The 19,717-nt window shown below is 37.3% G+C and overlaps 1 non-coding gene across 1 annotated transcript; it reads right to left on the reverse strand.

Moving 5' to 3' along the window:
• Positions 1 to 7,329: 7,329 nt before the first annotated feature.
• Positions 7,330 to 7,436, reverse strand: LOC146929336 (small nucleolar RNA R71). Its single transcript, XR_015009083.1, has one exon. It is a non-coding gene; the product is annotated as a small nucleolar RNA R71 (small nucleolar RNA).
• Between the last annotated feature and the right edge of the window lie 12,281 nt (positions 7,437 to 19,717).

A 19,717-nucleotide genomic window follows, 5' to 3' on the forward strand; every position in this document is an offset into this window, starting at 1 on the left:
GAAGCTTCTGAAATAGAAGAAAAGGAAAAGATTCTGCTTAATCCTTGTTTGGTTGGGAAGACGAGAGAAGAAATGGGACTTGAACCATTCAAGTGCATTGAAATTAGGTCAAGTGTCATGGGGATTCCGGTATTTATCTCAGAATGGGCTACAACAACTGTTCTCAGAAGAGATTCTTCTGGTAAATACTCAGGATTAGAGATACACAATGCCAAGAACAGTCCATGGAAGGAAACTGTAAACATGACTTTGTTTGGCAGCAAGAAGGAAGGTAAATATCCCAATTTGGATGTGGGCAAGAAGATGCTCCTAAAGATCCAAAATGAGAATTTACTACCTAAAGGTGGTGGTAGTGATCAACCATCACTGGGGCACAAAGTATTCCTTCACTACTTCATCAATAAGAAGAGAGTAAATGTGCCTAAATATATATTTAAGCACATGATCAAAGAGCTAAGGGAAAGCCAGACGAAAAACAGATGCTGGGTTCTGTAACACCCTATTTCTAATAAGCGGTAAAACGCGCGAATACATCAGACATATTCTAGAAATAGATGCTACGTCTTCGAATAAACCACAAAACATACATGCATAAATATCATGTTAGACAATATAGCAGCGGAACATACATATAATTCATAAAACATCTCTGGATCTCAACAAAATACAATTGTATTCTCCAATTCTCAAATAATAAATAACAAATAACATCTCAACTCCAAATACATAGTCCAAAAGTAAAACAACATGCAAGAACTATCCTAGATCAGAGCCCTAATCTAGACACTTGCATGAAAAAGAGGAACTCCACTCCTCGGCATCATCAAGCAAACAACTAAGCATCCTGCACTCCATCTACCCATCCATACAGAAGGGTAGGTGGTAAACCACTGAGGGTTAGCATTACATCATCATAATCCACGAAAAACATTTATCATGAACATTGGAAATGAAAGAATATATTCAAGAATAACAATCCATACATATATTCACAAGTATCCACAACACATGCATATTATTCTTTACCATCATTCCAAGTTCATCTCAACAAGTGTATCATACACATATCTCAAATTCACCTTGTCAATCAACAATTAACCCTCAATAATTCAATCCACAAATTACAGTTAGCAATCAATCATAAAACACATTGCAATGCAATTCAATCCACCAACAGTTTATGCAATGATTCTAGACTCATCTAGATGCATGTGGTACCAAATCACCTCCAGGTCGTCACCTTCGATGCAACAAAAACATCGTACTCACCTCAATTGGATATAAAATCCGCCACCATCAGTCTTGGATATAAAATCCACCACCATCAGTCATGAATGCATGAACATATGACTCAACTACAAATGCATATGTTCACACAAACAATAATCACCTCACCATCACCAATACTTGTATATATGCAATCATCAACAAGTCACCACCAATTTAACATATATACAATCACCAACAACATCAAAAATCACACAACATGAAGTTGTACATCATCAATCATCTTCATATAAGTTATATCAACTATCCATAAAGGATTCACAAGACAATTGGCTCTCATAAATCATTTTCCATCAAGTTCGTCTCACATTTCACAACTTTGAAAATATAAGAAGTTATGAACCAAAACCAATTTAACAAGTTCAATTGCCTATGCCATGTATTCTCACAAGTCACATATGTGTGCAGTAGAGGTTACAAAAGCATTTCATCGGCTACACATGAAGAATTCCCAAAAACCACGAAGCTCGTCTCTTGGCATCATTTTGCAAAACCAATTCATTTCCAAAACAAAACCAAGTTGGACCCAAGCTATCATACTCTTAGAAGCTTAATTATAAATTGATTGAATAAGGTTAGGTGTTTGGAATCCATTGGTATGCTTAAAAGTACACAAAAATACAAAAAAACAAGGTTTTGGGATTCTGCAGAACAGACACGGCCGCGTGTTCAGGACACACGGTCGTGTCATCCCTTACAGGAGACTCTAACACGGTCGTGTCATCCAGGCACACGGTCGTGTCATTCCACCAGTACAGCAAAATGCATTTTTTACGTTTTCGTGCATAAAATCTTGTTTTCGAATCCGATTTCAGTTCCGTTTTCGCCAATGCATTCCTAACACTTAGACCATACAAACCACACTTGAAAACATGACATTTCAACATTAAAACAACTTAATCAAACTCATCCCAAAATGACTTATTTTGTAAAAGCTCTTAAAATGACTTTTACTCAAAAACCCATTTTCTTCCCATAATGATTTCTCTCCAAAACCAAGTGATTAAAACAGAAAATCATACCATTCTAACCATTCAAACAATCTTCTTAATTCATTCAACATCATCAAAATCAAGCTTCTTCATTACAAACCCATTTTCACAAAAGTTGTAAAATCACTACAATTCAATCACAACAATACTTTCATCAACACCCAAAGCATAAATTCAACAACCACATGTTCCAAATCAATAACAACAACTAATGAACATGAATTCATGCACAATTTAACACCACAACTTCATTTTTCAACAAATTTGCTCAAGAACACAATATACCCATATTTATACATTTCAACATGTTAATCTACATACTAACACACAATTATCCCACAAATCATGTTCTCAAACATAATAACAACAATTATGCACGAATTTACAACAATTAGATTCAATTCACCAATCTCACAAAAATGGGTAAAAAGGAAAAATTATGAATTATGGTTGAATTCTAACCCTCTTACCTCTAGCACCAAGAATTTCTAACCCAAGCTTCAATTTAGCTCCTAGATGATGAATCCCCTCTTTGCCTTCTAACCCTTGTTCTTGTTCTTCCCTCTAGCCTCTATCTATTCTTTCTCAAATGAAATGAAATGTGAAATGTTTGTAAAACCTAATTCCACCAACAACTAGAGTTTATATACATGCTCTACTCAATTGGGCTTACCTCTCAAACCTTAATGGGCCTAACCCATTTCTATTCTAACACCCAAAATGTCACTACTCACTTAATGGTAAATTATATCACTAATGGTCACTTAACGGTAATTAAAATAATTACTACACCTCTTTGTAACTTGGTAAAATAATACTCTTACTAAGCACTAAAAATAACCTCCAACAAAATTAAAAAATTACCACTGCTCTCAAAATGACCAAAATGCCCCTAAGTCCAAAATGACTAAAATACCCCTCCAATACCGAATCCTACGAATCCCAACCAAAATACACACAAAAGCAAGTAATCACATATAAACACATATAACACACATAAATAAATAATAAAATAAAACTAGCGAAAATCGGGCTGTTACAGGTTCCCTATGGGAGACTTATTTCAGAAATCCTTCATCAAGGAGGGATTCTGAATGCTCTGAGCAAGGTCCAATTCTACTCAGATGCACAACTGGACACTAAAACTGGAAAGGTGATAAATGCTAAAACCATTAAGCATATGAAGCTAATCAGTACAGTCACACCTCTTAGCACTGACATTCTGGAGTCAGATGCTAAATCAAATCTGATGGAAGGCTTCCCACCTATTTGCAAACAAGAACCTCTGGAAGTTCAATTGTACTACATCAATGAACACTTTGCTCTAACTGGTGAGAAGATCAGATTAGAAGATATTCCTAATACTATGTATGGTGGAGCCTTACTAGTGGCCAAAGGAAGAAAGGCCAAAAGGAAAACTTTATCCAAGGATGAATACTTGGAGGCTGAACAACCTGTGAAGAAGGCTAAGAAAGATAAAGCTTATGATAAACTGATGATTGGTGGTTCTGGCTTGCCATCAATTGAGGAAGAATCTCAGGACTTAAACTCTGAAGCAGTCATGAACAAAAGAACCAGAAGTGGTAAAGCTGCTGTTTCCACTCAAGCTGCTCCTGAACGACCCTCAATCCCTAAGAAGAAGAGGAAGGTTGCAACAAGGAAGCTGAAGGAGTCAGCTTATGTCATTCAAGAAGAAGAAGGTATAGAAGCTGCTACTGGGCTGGTTACAAGGGAAATGAAGAAGAAGAAGGATGAAGATGCTGCTGCACTCCAGAAGGTGATGGAGATTGCACAGGAGATTGAGGTCCCTGCATCTAGTCTGGTTAGAGAAGATGCAACTGTTGATGCTGAAGAAATTGTTCAAGCTACTGAAGATCTTCAACAGCAAGTAACTTCAGAAGCTGGCAACATGTTGATGGTTGTCAATGCTGATGAAGGTGTCTAGGAGGATATTGCTACTGGATCAGAAACAGTTGCTCCAGAAGCTGATGAACAAGGTAATCCTGATCTCTTACATACTAATAATGTAATAGAAGTAGAATCTGGTTCCTCTCAATCATCACCCTCCCAATCCACATCTTCATCATCATCCACGGACACAGATGATATACCCTTAGGCCAAATCTACAATATCAAACACATTAAGCCTAAAACCAATATTTCTCAAGAACCTATTAGAACTGATATAGATGAAAGAATCATTGGCTTATCCCAAAGGAAAGCAGATCTCTACAATAGATTTCCTGTTAGCAGCAATCCATTAAGACCACCAATGATTCAACCACTTAACATGGTTCCTTCTGATGAGAATATTGAACCCTCATCATCATCTCACCCACAAATTATCAAACCACTCTCTATAGTTGACCCTACTGTCACGATTAAGTCATCATCTCAACCATCTTCACCTGAGCAAACCCAAGACACAACTGTCCTAGACAATCTGGTTAGTCACTACTCTGGTGAACTACCAAAGGTTAGTCAAAGCTCAGAAAAAGCCTTTGAGGTAGTTTCTATGGAAATTGCTTCAGAAAGCCCACAACAACAACCACCCAACCCATATATAGCCTCAACAATTAGATCTGACCATGCATCTAGCTCTGAACATGTCTCTACATCTGAGCATGTTTCAGTACCTGGGCTTGTTGTTCCTGAACAACTTGCTCCTAAGCATACCTTTTCATCCACCATACTTGAATATATTGTTCCTGAACACTATGTTCCTGGACAAATCCGAAAAACCTCCATTCCTGAAACCATCAGTGAACCTGACAACATAATCACATCAGATGCTACTGATATGGAGATTGAGTAATCTTCTCTACTGTGGTTATAAAGTCTGTTACTGATCAACCATCAACCAGCAACACTCAACCTCAGACCACAACAAACAACCAATCATCATCATCCTTAGTCATTGTACCTACTGCCCCTCCAAAACCTACAAAGATACCCTCGCCACCAACCATATTCCTTGATTCTACTTTGTTGCAACATGTATGTGAGAGTATAGGTCAGGAGCTGGTCAAGCTTATTGAAGAGAGAAATAATCTTGTCCATCAAGGGAGCTATGAGAATCAATGGATTAAAGGAGAGAGTTGACTTTGTCTTGTCAGAACTTCAAAGGACTTGCATAGATGAACAAGACTTAGCTCAGCAAAAGCTCCAAGACTGGCTAAGAGGCATAGACAACAATCTGTAGAAAGTAAGAATTCTCAGAACCTGGGTGCAGAGTCTGATGAGTCATAGATAGTATTATTTATTGCCTTATTTAGTTTAGTTTTATTTTAGATTTGATTTTATTTTATTTTATTGCATTTTATTTTAGTTTAGAATATTTTACTTCAAATTGTCTTTTATTTTATTTTAGGAATAAATATATGGTGGAAGGTGCCTTGGAGCAAAAGAAAGAGGACTGGAGCAAAATACAGCGCAAGAATACGAAGATACGGAGCAAAAATACAATTCCCCTTACCAGAAGCTTGGCACGTCCCGTGCCAACATGTGGCACGGCCGTGCCCGTCCCCAGGATACTCTTTTGCTGCTTTTCTTCAAGCCCAAGTTACCCTGTTGCAGCTTTACCGTTTTATCCTTCTAGTTACTTAGTTTCTAAGTCAGATGTAAAGCTATAAATAGAGTAGCTCTCCACCATAAACAATCATGCTTTACTTTGTTTATTTCAATTGCTATTTTAATAAAAGTCTTTATTTTCCCTTTTACTTTCTTTGCAATTTATTTTACCGTATTTCTCTCTTCTTCCTCCATGTCTACGATGAACATGAGTGAGTAGACTTCTTAGTCTTAGGATTATTGGGGAGTCTAATGACTCAATCCTAAACAAAACATATCTAAACCCTAATTTCTATGTAACCCTAATTTCTAATCTAGATTCACCGTCTTAACGTGGATTAACAATTATCAAACTGTGGAAGCGAAAGCTGAGGGTTTGATAATCGTTAATCCATCATCCCAAACATCAATTCATAAAGCGAGAGCGGAGTCTTGATGTTGGAACAAGTGAATCTAGACAATAATTGCAAAACAGTGAAATAGTCTTTGCAATTATTGAGACAAAGAGTAGTTTCAATCCTCTATGCATCTTCTAGTAATCATGTCAGTGAAATAGGCTTGGTTGCTAGAAGTAAACTCTCACCGGACTTTCATCGGAAAGGTGAGGGGCTAAGGGAAACCGGTCTTTAGAAATTAGTGTGTAAGTCATGAAATTAGATGTTTAGGTTTTGTCTAGTGAATGATTAGTTATTAAGATGAACCAATGATCCTAAGGCCCTTTATTATTATTGTTTTTACCTTCAGCATTCCAACTCTCCTTCATTAACTTTCTCTCCTCTAATAATTCATTAAAAGTTAATTAAGTTGAACAACTCCCTAGCGGAACGATAACTCTACTTACTACTATTACTTCGATAGGCCGTGCACTTGCGGTTTGACTCTATCAAGTTTTTGGCGCCGTTGCCGGGGAGTTAACTAATTTAATTAGCTTTTTCTTAGTGATTAGAATTCTCTCTTCTTCTCTTTCTTTTTTTATTTTTATTTTTATTTTTTTGTTATCACTAACTTCTTGGGTTCTCAATTTCTTATGCGAAAAACCAGAAATCGAGTTGTAATAATCAACGAGATCGAAAGGTATTTGCATAGACGAAGGAGAGACGCACACAATAACACCGCCATGGCCAATCACACTCTCAAAGAGTATGCAACGCCGTCTACGGCTGAGCCACAAGCTGTTATTGTGTACCCAACGGTTGAGGATGACAATTTTGAAATTAAGCCTGCCCTACTTAACTTGGTGCAGCAAAACCAATTCTCGGGATCCCCCACTGAGGATCCCAATCTTCACATCTCTGTCTTCCTACGAATTAGTGGAACCATAAAGGAGAACCAAGAAGCCGTAAGACTTCATCTCTTTCCCTTTTCCTTAAGGGATAGAGCTAGCGCTTGGTTCCATTCCCTCAAAGTCGGTTCCATTACTTCATGGGATCAGATGAGGCAAGCATTCCTTGCCCCTTTCTTTCCACCATCTAAAACCGCTAAACTTAGAGACCAAATCACGCGGTTCAACCAAAAAGATGGGGAATCTCTCTATGAGGCGTGGGAGCGTTTCAAAGAAATGCTAAGACTTTGTCCCCACCATGGCCTAGAGAAGTGGCTTATAGTCCACACTTTTTATAATGGCTTGTCTTATACCACTAAGATGTCTGTTAATGCAGCTGCAGGTGGAGCACTTATGAACAAGAATTACACGGAGGCGTATGCCTTGATCGAAGACATGGCTCAAAATCACTACAAGTGGACCGACGAGAGAGCCATCACTAGTTCTTCACCCTCCAAAAGGGAGGCAGGTATACACGAAGTCTCTAACTATGACCACCTTGCTTCTAAAATTGATACACTAACTGAAAAACTTGAAAAACTCAATATTAGTGCTATCAATTCTGCTTCTACTCCTTCTTGTGAAATATGTGGTATAACTGGTCATGCTGGTGTTGATTGCCAACTAGGTAGTGCTATTAATGGTGTTGAGCAAATGAATTATTCTCAATACAACCAAGGGATGCGACAAAATCAAAAATTTTATAAAAACCAAAATCCCTATGGACAAGTAGCACCACCCGGTTATGCAAACAACCAAAGATTCACTCAGAAGTCCAATTTGGAAATTTTGTTGGAAAATTCTATTGCCAACCAAAACAAACAACTTCAAGAACTTAAAAACCAAACTGGATTTCTGAATGATTCTCTTTCCAAGCTCAATACCAAGGTTGATTCTATTGCTACTCACTCTAAAATGCTTGAAACACAAATCGCCCAAATAGCCCAACAAGTGGCTACATCTTCCCAAACACCGGGAGTCTTTCCTGGTCAAACCGAGGCCAATCCCAAAGCCCAAGTTAATGTCATATCTTTTAGGGGTAGTAAGTTAGGCGAAACTTTTGCTAAGGTTAAAAACATTGGGAAAGAAAATGTCAAGCCCTTAGGTGATAAAGTTGTGATAGAAGAAGCAAAACCACTTGAAGAAAACAAAACTCCATCCCCCTTAAATCCTGAAAAGCTTAAACTAGAGGGTAAGTTTGAAAAATTTGTTAACATACTTAGGAAAATTTGCATTAAACTTCCCTTTGCTGAAGCTTTGTCTAGGATGCCTCTATATGCCAAGTTTTTAAAGGAAATTTTTTCAAAGAAAAGGGCTATAGAGCATAATGAGACAATAGCCTTGGCTAAGGAAACTAGTGCAATCATCCAAGAAGCACCCCCTAAGCTTAGAGATCCAGGTAGCTTTGCCATACCATGTGAAATTGGGAATGAAACCATAAACAAAGCCTTATGTGACTTAGGAGCTAGTGTTAGTTTGCTGCCTTTGTCTCTTCTTAAAAGGATAGGGATAGGAGAGTTGAAACCTACCGAGATGGAATTGAAAATTGCTAATCGTTCTACCATGAAACTTGTAGGATTTGTCGAGGACATACCCGTTAAGATAGAAGGGATATACATCCCCACTGATTTTGTAGTCGTTGACATTGAAGAGGACGATGACGTCCCTATAATCCTAGGTAGACCTTTCCTCGCAACTGCAGGAGCTCTCATTGATGTTAAACTTGGTAGGATAGTCTTTCAAGTGAGTGATAAGATGGTAGGATTTGAGTTGGAAAACGTTATGAAAGGTCCCGCTCTTTACTCTTGTTGCATGCTTAACGATCATGTTGTGAAAGAACGTTTTATAGCGCCATCTGCACAACATGATATCTTTGATCCATTCTAAGGACTCTTTCTAACCGTCAAGCTAATGACATTAAAAGAGCGCTTTGTGGGAGGCAACCCACGCATTTAATTGCTTTTGTTTTGTTTTTCTTTGTTTTCAGTTGTTTTGTAGGTAATTGTCCAAGTGTGATTCGAAAAAAAAATCACGAAATTGAAAAATTTTGAAGCCCTCCTTACCAGAAGGTTGGCACGGCCGTGCCAGGTATTTGAAGAAAAACATAGCCTTGAGCCACAGAACGTTGGCACGGCCCGTGCCAAGGGTGGCACGGCCGTGCCCGATCTCTGCACACCCTATAACATCAAATTTTTCTTCCTTCTTCCTCATTCACAAACCACAACCCTCTTTCATCTTTCAAACTTCTCTCTAAACCTCCATAACTTTCAAACCTTCAACCCTTCATATCTCCCTCAAAACTTCACCAATTCACTCAATTCTTTCACCAATCAATCACAAACATCATCCCAAACAAAAACCACCAATCAAAAACATCTTTCATCCATCCAAGCCCACAATTCACCAAAACCCTAATCTTTTAAAACCTAACCCAAACACCACAAAACCTTAACCAATCTCCACCTCCAAACCAACAAACCTTCCTTAAACATCAACCCCAACCCTAAACCAATCCTTTCCACCAAAAATCCTCCCAAACCCTAAACCTTCAAAACCAATTTCAACAAGGGTCAATGGCTTCAAGAAGAAGTGGTAAAGAACCAGCAAGCTCTCAAGGAGGACCTCCCCCAAAGAAGCAAGCACAAGTGAAGAATCATGGAATAAACTTCAAGAACAACAAGCAACGAGACATGTATAAAATTCTAATCTCTAAACACTTGCATCCTTCTCGTTATCCTGATCCCAACACTTTAGATGTGCTAGAGCTGTTTGATGATGTTTCTAGGATGATAGGAAAGTTAGGTTGGACTGATTTGCTGAAACCTATGCGGGGTTATGAAAACTTCTCTTATGAATTTTTAAGCTCAATTGTTTTCACTAAAGATAAGTTGAATTTTGATAACCCTAACCATAGAGTTGTTTTTCGGTTGATGAATATTGATTATGACATGTCACTTCAGCACTTTTGTGAGGCCTTAGGTTTTGCAAATGAAGGATATATTCATGATCATTGGGATCCTAGCCTGAAACCGGATAACTATGACCCAGCTGCCTTTTGGACACGAATCACCGGCGTTTCCAACTATGTTCCTAGAGCCAACAAAGCTAGCAACATCCACAACCCCGTACTTAGGTACCTCCAAAGGGTAATGGCTTGCACTATTTGGGGTAGAACCGAGCTAGGAAACACTAGAACCGATGAATTGTTCATGCTATGGGCAATGCTCCACAACCACCCCGTCAATACTTGTTTTTATTTGATTGATTACCTAGACTTTGTCGGTACTAGACCGGCCGGTAGAGGAGACATAGTGGTGGGTGGCATCATTACATATATAGCTAGGTGTTTTGGAGTAGGTGAAGATGAAGGGATCAAACCAATTGAGGGAAATAATAGGCTTAACATAGAAACCCTTATTGCTATGAATATCATCAAACATCGTCCACCGCTCCATTACCAACTTAAGCTAAATGTGCCAATCGTGTTTTTATTGCCTAACCCATCTCGGACTACCACCGAGGTGGAAGAAAATTGGTTGTATGTTAATGATGTGCAGGTTCTTGGTGAGCAAGATGATGAAGAGGGAGAAGGTGCTAACTTGCACCATGATGAGGGAGAAGGTGCTAACTTGCACCAAGAGGGGCACCATGGCCATGAAGCCGGAGAACTTAATGAAAATCAAAGATGGACATGGATTCATAATGAAATCGAGAGGATGAGCACCGAGCAACAAAGGCAAGGTGTTGAGATATCCGGCCTTCGCAATGAAGTTCAAAGGGGCAACCGTGTCAATGATGAAAATAATGAGATGCTCCGTCGGATGATGCAACACCTCCAACTTCAAGGTCCTCCTTACGGACCTTAATAAACAAATGTGAGCTTTCCTCTTCCTCTCTTCTTCTTCTTCCTATCTCTCTCATTCTTCTTCTTCTTTTACTCCTTCTTTCTTCTTCTTTCTTCTTCTTTCTTCTTCTTCTCCTCTTTTAATTTCTTTTTCTTTGAATCATTGAGGACAATGCTTCCCCTAAGTGTGTGGGGGGGGGGGGGGGGCTAATAAAGTGTCTAGAGTCGTAGTGTTCCCAAACTCCCTTGAACTTTATTCTTTCGTTTTGTTTTTATAGCAAGAGGCATGACTAGTAGCTTGTTTTTAATGTAAATATGGAACGAAAATTTGTTTTGTCTCTTCCTTAGGTTGCTTCTTGTACATGAAAGTAGTTTCTTGTGTTTCTTATGTTCTTGCTATACCCATATCTTGTTTTAATGTGAAAAATCTCCAATGAGAAAAGCACCCGGTTGCAATCCTTGAGTAAATGTATGAATAGGTATTTTAAGGAACACGTTCTATCTTTAGTGTTAACCTAGACCCTTTAAAGTCTTAAGAGTAAAAGTAGTATAAGTTTGTGTGGGAAAATTAACCAAATTGTTAATTGTTATATTCTCTTTAATTTGTTAATGTTAAATGGGGCAGGAGAATGGCACCAACATGTGGGGGAAAGGACAATTACATCCTAACTTTCTAATTGTGGTGGTGACTCCTTAATTTGAACTTAAAGTGAAACAAATTCATTAATGCTAGGGGGAAAGGACAATTACATCCAAAAAGACTTCCTACGCGGAGATGAAACAAATAATAATTTTGCAGCACTGCTTAGGGTGATTTTGAATCTAGGGGGAAAGGACAATTACATCCGAGAAGACTTCCTACGAGGATAGATAGCCCCTAAGCATCTGCAGCCCCTTGTGCTTAATTGTTAAATTAATTCAATCTTAACTTTAATTCCCATCACTCTTATATGAAATGAAGAAAGGACTTTTCTCGGTTACTTTAGCACTAAGGATAGAACCTATTCCTCATAATATCTGTCTTATACAAGAGCAAGAAAAGGGTTGGACTGCACACACACACTCACTTGAGACTTGATGTTGGGTAGAATAGGTTCATGAGAAGTATTTGAAATTGTAATTAGTGTACTTGAAGCAAAGCCTTTCTTTTGAGACGTTTGTTCTTAATATTGCCATAATCAAATCTTTTGTTGCTGCTATGTTTGTTGCCTTTTGCTTGAGGACAAGCAAAGATTCAAGTGTGGGGGAGTTTGATGAGTCATAGATAGTATTATTTATTGCCTTATTTAGTTTAGTTTTATTTTAGATTTGATTTTATTTTATTGCATTTTATTTTAGTTTAGAATATTTTACTTCAAATTGTCTTTTATTTTATTTTAGGAATAAATATATGGTGGAAGGTGCCTTGGAGCAAAAGAAAGAGGACTGGAGCAAAATACAGCGCAAGAATACGAAGATACGGGGCAAAAATACAATTCCCCTTACCAGAAGCTTGGCACGGCCCGTGCCAACATGTGGCACGGCCGTGCCCGTCCCCAGGATACTCTTTTGCTGCTTTTCTTCAAGCCCAAGTTACCCTGTTGCAGCTTTACCGTTTTATCCTTCTAGTTGCTTAGTTTCTAAGTCAGATGTAAAGCTATAAATAGAGTAGCTCTCCACCATAAACAATCATGCTTTACTTTGTTTATTTCAATTGCTATTTTAATAAAAGTCTTTATTTTCCCTTTTACTTTCTTTGCAATTTATTTTACCGTATTTCTCTCTTCTTCCTCCATGTCTACGATGAACATGAGTGAGTAGACTTCTTAGTCTTAGGATTATTGGGGAGTCTAATGACTCAATCCTAAACAAAACATGTCTAAACCCTAATTTCTATGTAACCCTAATTTCTAATCTAGATTCACCGTCTTAACGTGGATTAACAATTATCAAACTGTGGAAGCGAAAGCAGAGGGTTTGATAATCATTAATCCATCATCCCAAACATCAATTCATAAAGCGAGAGCGGAGTCTTGATGTTGGAACAAGTGAATCTAGACAATAATTGCAAAACAGTGAAATAGTTTTTGCAATTATTGAGACAAAGAGTAGTTTCAATCCTCTATGCATCTTCTAGTAATCATGTCAGTGAAATAGGCTTGGTTGCTAGAAGTAAACTCTCACCGGACTTTCATCGGAAAGGTGAGGGGCTAAGGGAAACCGGTCTTTAAAAATTAGTGTGTAAGTCATGAAATTAGATGTTTAGGTTTTGTCTAGTGAAGGATTAGTTATTAAGATGAACCAATGATCCTAAGGCCCTTTATTATTATTATTGTTTTTACCTTCAGCATTCAAACTCTCCTTCATTAACTTTCTCTCCTCTAATCATTCATTAAAAGTTAATTAAGTTGAACAACTCCCTAGCGGAACGATAACTCTACTTACTACTATTACTTCGATAGGCCGTGCACTTGCGGTTTGGCTCTATCAGAGTCCCCCAAGCTTAAAAGGAAAGGAAGTTACAGACTTCATTCCTTCTGGTGTGCATCCCAAGGATCTGGATCTAAGCTTTTTAAGCAATATCAACTTCAATTTAGCATCTGGAAGTCTGGATTTGTTGAACAGAAATGCTTCTTTGGAATCTGAGAACAGAAAGATGAAGAAAGAGCTCATGGAACAGAAGCTACTCATGCTTGACCATAAGTCTTCTACTGAAGCAAAGCTAGAAGAAGCTAAAGAAGCCTTGAGAGAAGCTAAAATCAGAGAAGAGAATCTGATAAAGAGCAATGAGTCTTTCAAGCTTGAGATGAAGAATCAGCAGGAAGCTATGCAAAAGAAGCAAGAGGATATGCAGAAGCAACAAGAGAAGACCAACTTGATGCTACAACAGATGATGAATATGATGAACAAACAAGCCCAACCTTAGTTGCACACATTTAGCTTGTTTAGTTTAAATGTTCTTGTTCAGTTTTTGCTCTGAATTTTTATGCTTATGTCTTCATTTTTTTTGCTTCTAAACTAATATTGCGCTTCAGATCTATATTATATGCTTCTGAACTCCTTTATCATGCTCTGATTTTTTTTTGTTTAGTTTATGCTCTGATGTATTTATAATTTATGCTCTGAATTTAATTTTTTTTTCTCACTATCTTTTTACTTCTTTCTTTTTGTCTTTAGTTTATCTTTACAAAAACTTTTTGTTGATGACAAAAGGGGGAGTAGTATGTATAGTATTTATAGGCTCTGAGTGATAGGCCAAACCGCAAGTGCACGGTCTATCGAAGTAGTAGTAAAAGAGAGTATCGTTCCGCTAGGGAGTTGTTCAATTTAACTAACCTTTAGAGAATGATTAGAGGAGAAGAAAGATTATAAAATAGGAGGTTCAGCTGGTTGAAAGTAAATAACAATAATAAAAAGAGCCTTGGGATCATTGGTTCGTCATAATAACAAGTCCTTCACTAGCCAAGACTTTAACTTCTAATTTCATGTTTTACACCTAATTTCTAAAGGCCAGTTTCCATTTATCCCCTCACCTTTCCGAACAAGTCCAGTGAGAGTTTACCCCTAGCAACCAAGCCTATTTCGCTGACTTGATTACTAGAAGAAGCTTATAAGGATTGAAACTACACATGTCTCAAGAATTGCAAAGACTATTTCACTGCCTTTGCAATTCTTGTCTAAATTCACTTATTCCAATATCAAAGCTCCGCTTTCGCATTATGAATTGATATTTGAGATGATGGATTAACAATTATCAAACCCTCCACTTTCGTTTCCACAGTTTGATAATGGTTAATTCATGTTTAAACGGTGAATTTAGATTAGAAATTAAGGTTACATGAAATTAGGGTTAAAGCTTAGTTCGATTAGGATTATGTCATTAGACTTATCCAACAATCCCAAGACAAGAGAAGTCTACTCACTCATGCTCATCGTAGACATGGGGAAGAAGAGAGAAAGCATAAAATAAATTGCAAGAAAGTAAAGAAATAAAAAGATGAACTTTATTAAGAAAACAATTGTCACTATTGAATTCCAAGAAATAAAGATGAATATTTTTGATGGGGAGCTACTCTATTTATAGCTTACATTCAACTTAAAATCTAAGCAATTACAAGGGCTTTTTGGTAAAACTAAAACAGAGTAACTTGGGCCCTAAGCAAAAGCAGCAAAAGGAGCTTCTGGGGGGTTGCACGGCCGTGCCACATGTTGGCACGGGCCGTGCCAAGTTTCTGACTTGGGGGAATATATTTTTGTTTCCGAATCTTTCGTATTTTCGCTCTGAATCAGTTCCAGACTCCTTTCTTTTGCTCCAAGACTCCTTCCATCCAATATTCATTTTTGAAATATAAAAATAGGCAATTGAAGTAAAATAGCTCAAAAAGGAAACAATATTAAAATAAAATAAAACCAAATCTAAATAAAACAAAACTAAATAATATATAAAAATAGACTAAATAATGACTCATCACTGAGCCCTATTAATTAATTTTAATTTTTAATGAAGTTAAGATTAATAGGACGAACTTCTTTCTCTTAGTCTATTAACGTGAGAATATTCAATAACACTCAGAATCATGTTATTTCGTTCTTAAATGATGAATTTAATTAACTTGGATAGAACTCAGGGGGAGCTTACAAAACTCACCTTAAAGTACTATTAGACTAAGGGGGAGCTTGCAAACCTCAAACCCTTAGTCAACTTGTTAATTAGATTAACAACAATTGCACATTTTAAATACTATTGTTTGTCATCATCAAAAAGGGGGAGATTGTTGGAACAAAATGTGTTTAACAATGAACCTTGAGAGTTTTGATGATAACAAGGTATTAAAAATTGTCAATTGGACTAGCTAATAGTTTCTCAAGTGTACATGACCATAGACAAAATTTTACATCTTAAATAGGTTCTGAATGAACAAAAGAGAGCTAAGAAATCAACAAAAAGGAAGCTTAAAGCGTTTGAAGAGAAGTGCTCCTGAAGTCAAAAGTGCTCCTGAAGACAATGTGCTCCTAAAGTGATGACGTCATTAGAAGCAAGTTCATCGGAAGCGACCTCATCAGAAGCTGAAATTCACCAGAAGCTAAAGTTCATCAGATGGAAGAATTAATGCTTCAAAAGGTGTTTAATGGATTCGAAAGCAATGCAGAAGACTGGGAATACAAAGCAACGGTCATTTTGAGTAGATTTGAAGGCATTGGATGCTTATCTTCAAAAAGCGTTGAAAAAGTACAACTGTACGAAGTGTACAACCACTACCTCCACTACTCTGCTTTGTCCCTGCTATAAGACAAGGAAAACAGCTCTGCCTGCAACGATGTTCCTTCACAATGGGAATGCATTTCAAATTGATCCTTCATAGGACAACTACCATATCAGGAAAAAGATCATTGGTGATTGATCAAAGCTTCAAACGACTCTTTTTGATGTGCTGACAATTTCACAACGTCTCTTTCACATCTCTATATAAAGGAGTGGAGACTTAGAGAATGGTATCAGACTAAACAATTTTTTACAAGTGCCAAAACTCTGCTGAAAGTGTTCTGCATTCAAAGTTCACTTAGAATTTCTGTTTCAAAGTTCATATCTTAGAAATTCTAGAGTTTTAAGAGTCTGTATCTGATTTGTATTGTGAACACCACTGATTGTATATCAACTGTTCAACCTCAAACATTTTTCTTTGTAATTCTGTTTGATTAGAAGTCTCTTGTAGTTGTGCTTGAGCAATATAAGTCTCTTGATTGTGTTCAGGAGCATAGGAAGTCTCTTGCTCGTGTGCTTGAGCAGTTTGAAGTCTCTTGCTAAGTTTAGCAGTGAGCAATTGTAATCAGATATTACATTATAATGAACTCTCCTTGGAAGTGCAAGGGGGACATGACTACTTTCGATTTGTGGAAGGAACTTGTATAATTGCTTTGTGTTTTTCTTCTCTCTTTCTCTCTGTTTTTATCCGCTGCATTTAGATTCTGAACATCACTCACTTCAGAAGCTGAACTCTATCAGGATCTGAACATTGATTTCAGTTTAGGATAAAAAGAAGAAAAAGTTAGCATAATTCAACCCCCCCTTTCTTGTGTTTTTTCTCACCTTCAATTGGTATCTAGAGCCTTGGTCTATTATCTTAACACTTAACAGGAAAAGATCTGAGAAAAACATGTCTGGTGAAAATTCTAGTTCTGGTCAGAACAACAATGATGTTCCATATGATTATGGTGATAAGAAGTCTGACTCTGGCAAAGCTCCAAAGTTTATTGGAGATCCTAAAGAATTCTTTTGGTGCAAAACCAACATGTACAGTTACATTGATAGACGTTTGGCAAGTGCACCAAATACTATCAAAGTAGTAAAAATATCGATCCCACGAGGACTGTTTTCAACTTCAATAATTCAATTGCATTATAAAAATAGGATGTATAAAATTTATTTTGTTTTGCCACTAGGCAGTAGATTTGATTTGATTTTAATTAAATCAAGAAACAGAAAATAAAGATTTGTTAAGAAAATATGGGAGAGATGAGATCAGATCCGTCGAATCCTCTAAGTTCCCCTAATTGGTCTACTGCACCTATTTGTTATGAATCCTCTTATAATTTACGATGATTAACAAAATAACCCTAATCAATCCCTTGAGTTAGGACCCTCTTCTTAAACTACATCCCCTAATTCCTTAGGTGGTCTAATAATTCTTGAAGGTTTTACCGAACGTTAACCTATTATCACTAACAAACGATTATCTATTCCTAGACTAACCCTGTTTATTAGAACAATTCAATTAGGTCTAAGTTGAAAGCCATGGTCAGTGGTCATTCATTCTCACGAAATCAAGTTATATGTGATCAAGATATAAAAAGCATTAAGAACAATTGAATTGAATAAACTAGAATTGAATTCATAAACAAAATAGAGTTTCACAGCAACATGTGTCAATTAGGGTTACAAAGATTCATCTCGGATCTAATCTCTAAGAGATTTAGCTACTCATAATCGAGTTTACAAATAGCATAATCAATGAAATAATTAAAACATACATGAATTGGTAAAAGGTTGAAGAAATCGCCCTTCTAGCCGTCTCCGATGTCTCAAAATCGCACTTTGCTCTCCAAAATCGTAACTCCCTTTCTTCTGGTTGAGTGCAGTATTTATAGAGATTTATGGGCCTGGCCTAGCAAAATCACGCCGCGCCATGTATATAGGCGTGCCGCGATTTCCTCTTTACAGGAAGTGTGTATTTTTTCTTCCAAAATCGCGGCAAGGCTCCATTTTGGCGTGGCGCAATTTGGTCTGGCAGAACTTCAGTTTTTCATCTTTTTGTACCCCGGAATAGTGAAAATTGCATGAGAACTCTAACAAAATGTCACAATAAGTCCTAAAAATTACGTAATGACAACATGTCATCACAACCCCAAACTTAAACCATTCCTTGTCCTCAAGGAATTTGCTTGCAATAGTGACAAACGACAGTAAAATAACAGTTACCTGACAAAACGATAGTACCCAAAAGTTCATTCTCCTTCTAGCTAAAGATGAGCTAGTTTGACTTGTTCGCATCCACCAATTCACAACTCCTCACATCAAATTGAAATAGGGTTCTACCAGTCGACATGCAGGTCTACATATTACCATACGCTTGAAAAGTTTCTAAACATCAATCAAAGTCAATATCATTACACACTTTTTAGGTCTTTAGGGTTATAACGGGGCTTAGGTGAAAGGTGGGATATATTTGGATAAGTAGGCTACACAAAATTTGAGTTAGGCATTCCTACGGAAGTTAAAGCACAAAATTTCAATCCATCATTCATTCACCCTTTTGGAATAACAATCAATGTAAAGGTACTAGAGAATATTTTTAACATTTAGGGACAGTCGAGTTTGAAGTTACTCGGATTTTCAATGTTTTGTCCCTTTTTCATCATTCATTTTCATTTTTTTTGATACACCATTTTTTGGCAATGAACCTTATGGCTGAGATTTCTGGGAGTATGTGACTACCTAGCAACGTCGTACACTTCGCCTTTGAATCAAGTCACCCCTCCTTAAGAACTTTTGGAATATCGTTTCATCAAACAACTGTTACTAAACTGGAATAGGTCACATGAAACAAAACAAATTCATTAATAATAAACAAGTGCAGGAGCAATTACAATAGGGAAATAAGTTCAATGGACTTCGACATTAAAAAGAAAATAAAGAAAATGAATTGAAAACAAAGTAAATCTAGTGGGTTGCCTCCCACTCAGCGCTTCTTTATCGTCACTAGCTTGACTGCTAAGGATCCTCAGAGGTCCTTTAGAATGAGTGCCACCCTTCCTTTTGGTAGGTCGCCACCTAGGTATGGTTTAACTCTTTGTCCATTGACTTTGAAATTTCGATCTCCTTCAGGTGTCACTAGTTCAACAGCTCCATATGGTGACACACTTTTGACCAAGAATGGTCCAGACCATTTTGACTTGAGCTTCCCAGGAAACAGCTTCAACCTGGAATTATACAACAAAATTAGTTGTCCACAGTTAATATCCCTAGGCACTAAGTTTTTGTCATGATACCTTTTTGTCCTGGCTTTATAGATGAGTGCATTTTCATACGCTCTAAGCCTCATCTCCTCAAGTTCATTAAGTTTCAAAATTATTTTCTTACCAGCGGCTACTTGATCAAAATTTAAGGCCTTAATGGCCCAATAAGCTTTATGTTCTAGCTCGACTGGAAGATGACATGCCTTCCCA

Source organism: Medicago sativa, chromosome 4, assembly GCF_051527215.1.
Source record: "Medicago sativa cultivar Bolivia chromosome 4, Bolivia_mono, whole genome shotgun sequence".
NCBI lineage: Eukaryota > Viridiplantae > Streptophyta > Magnoliopsida > Fabales > Fabaceae > Medicago > Medicago sativa.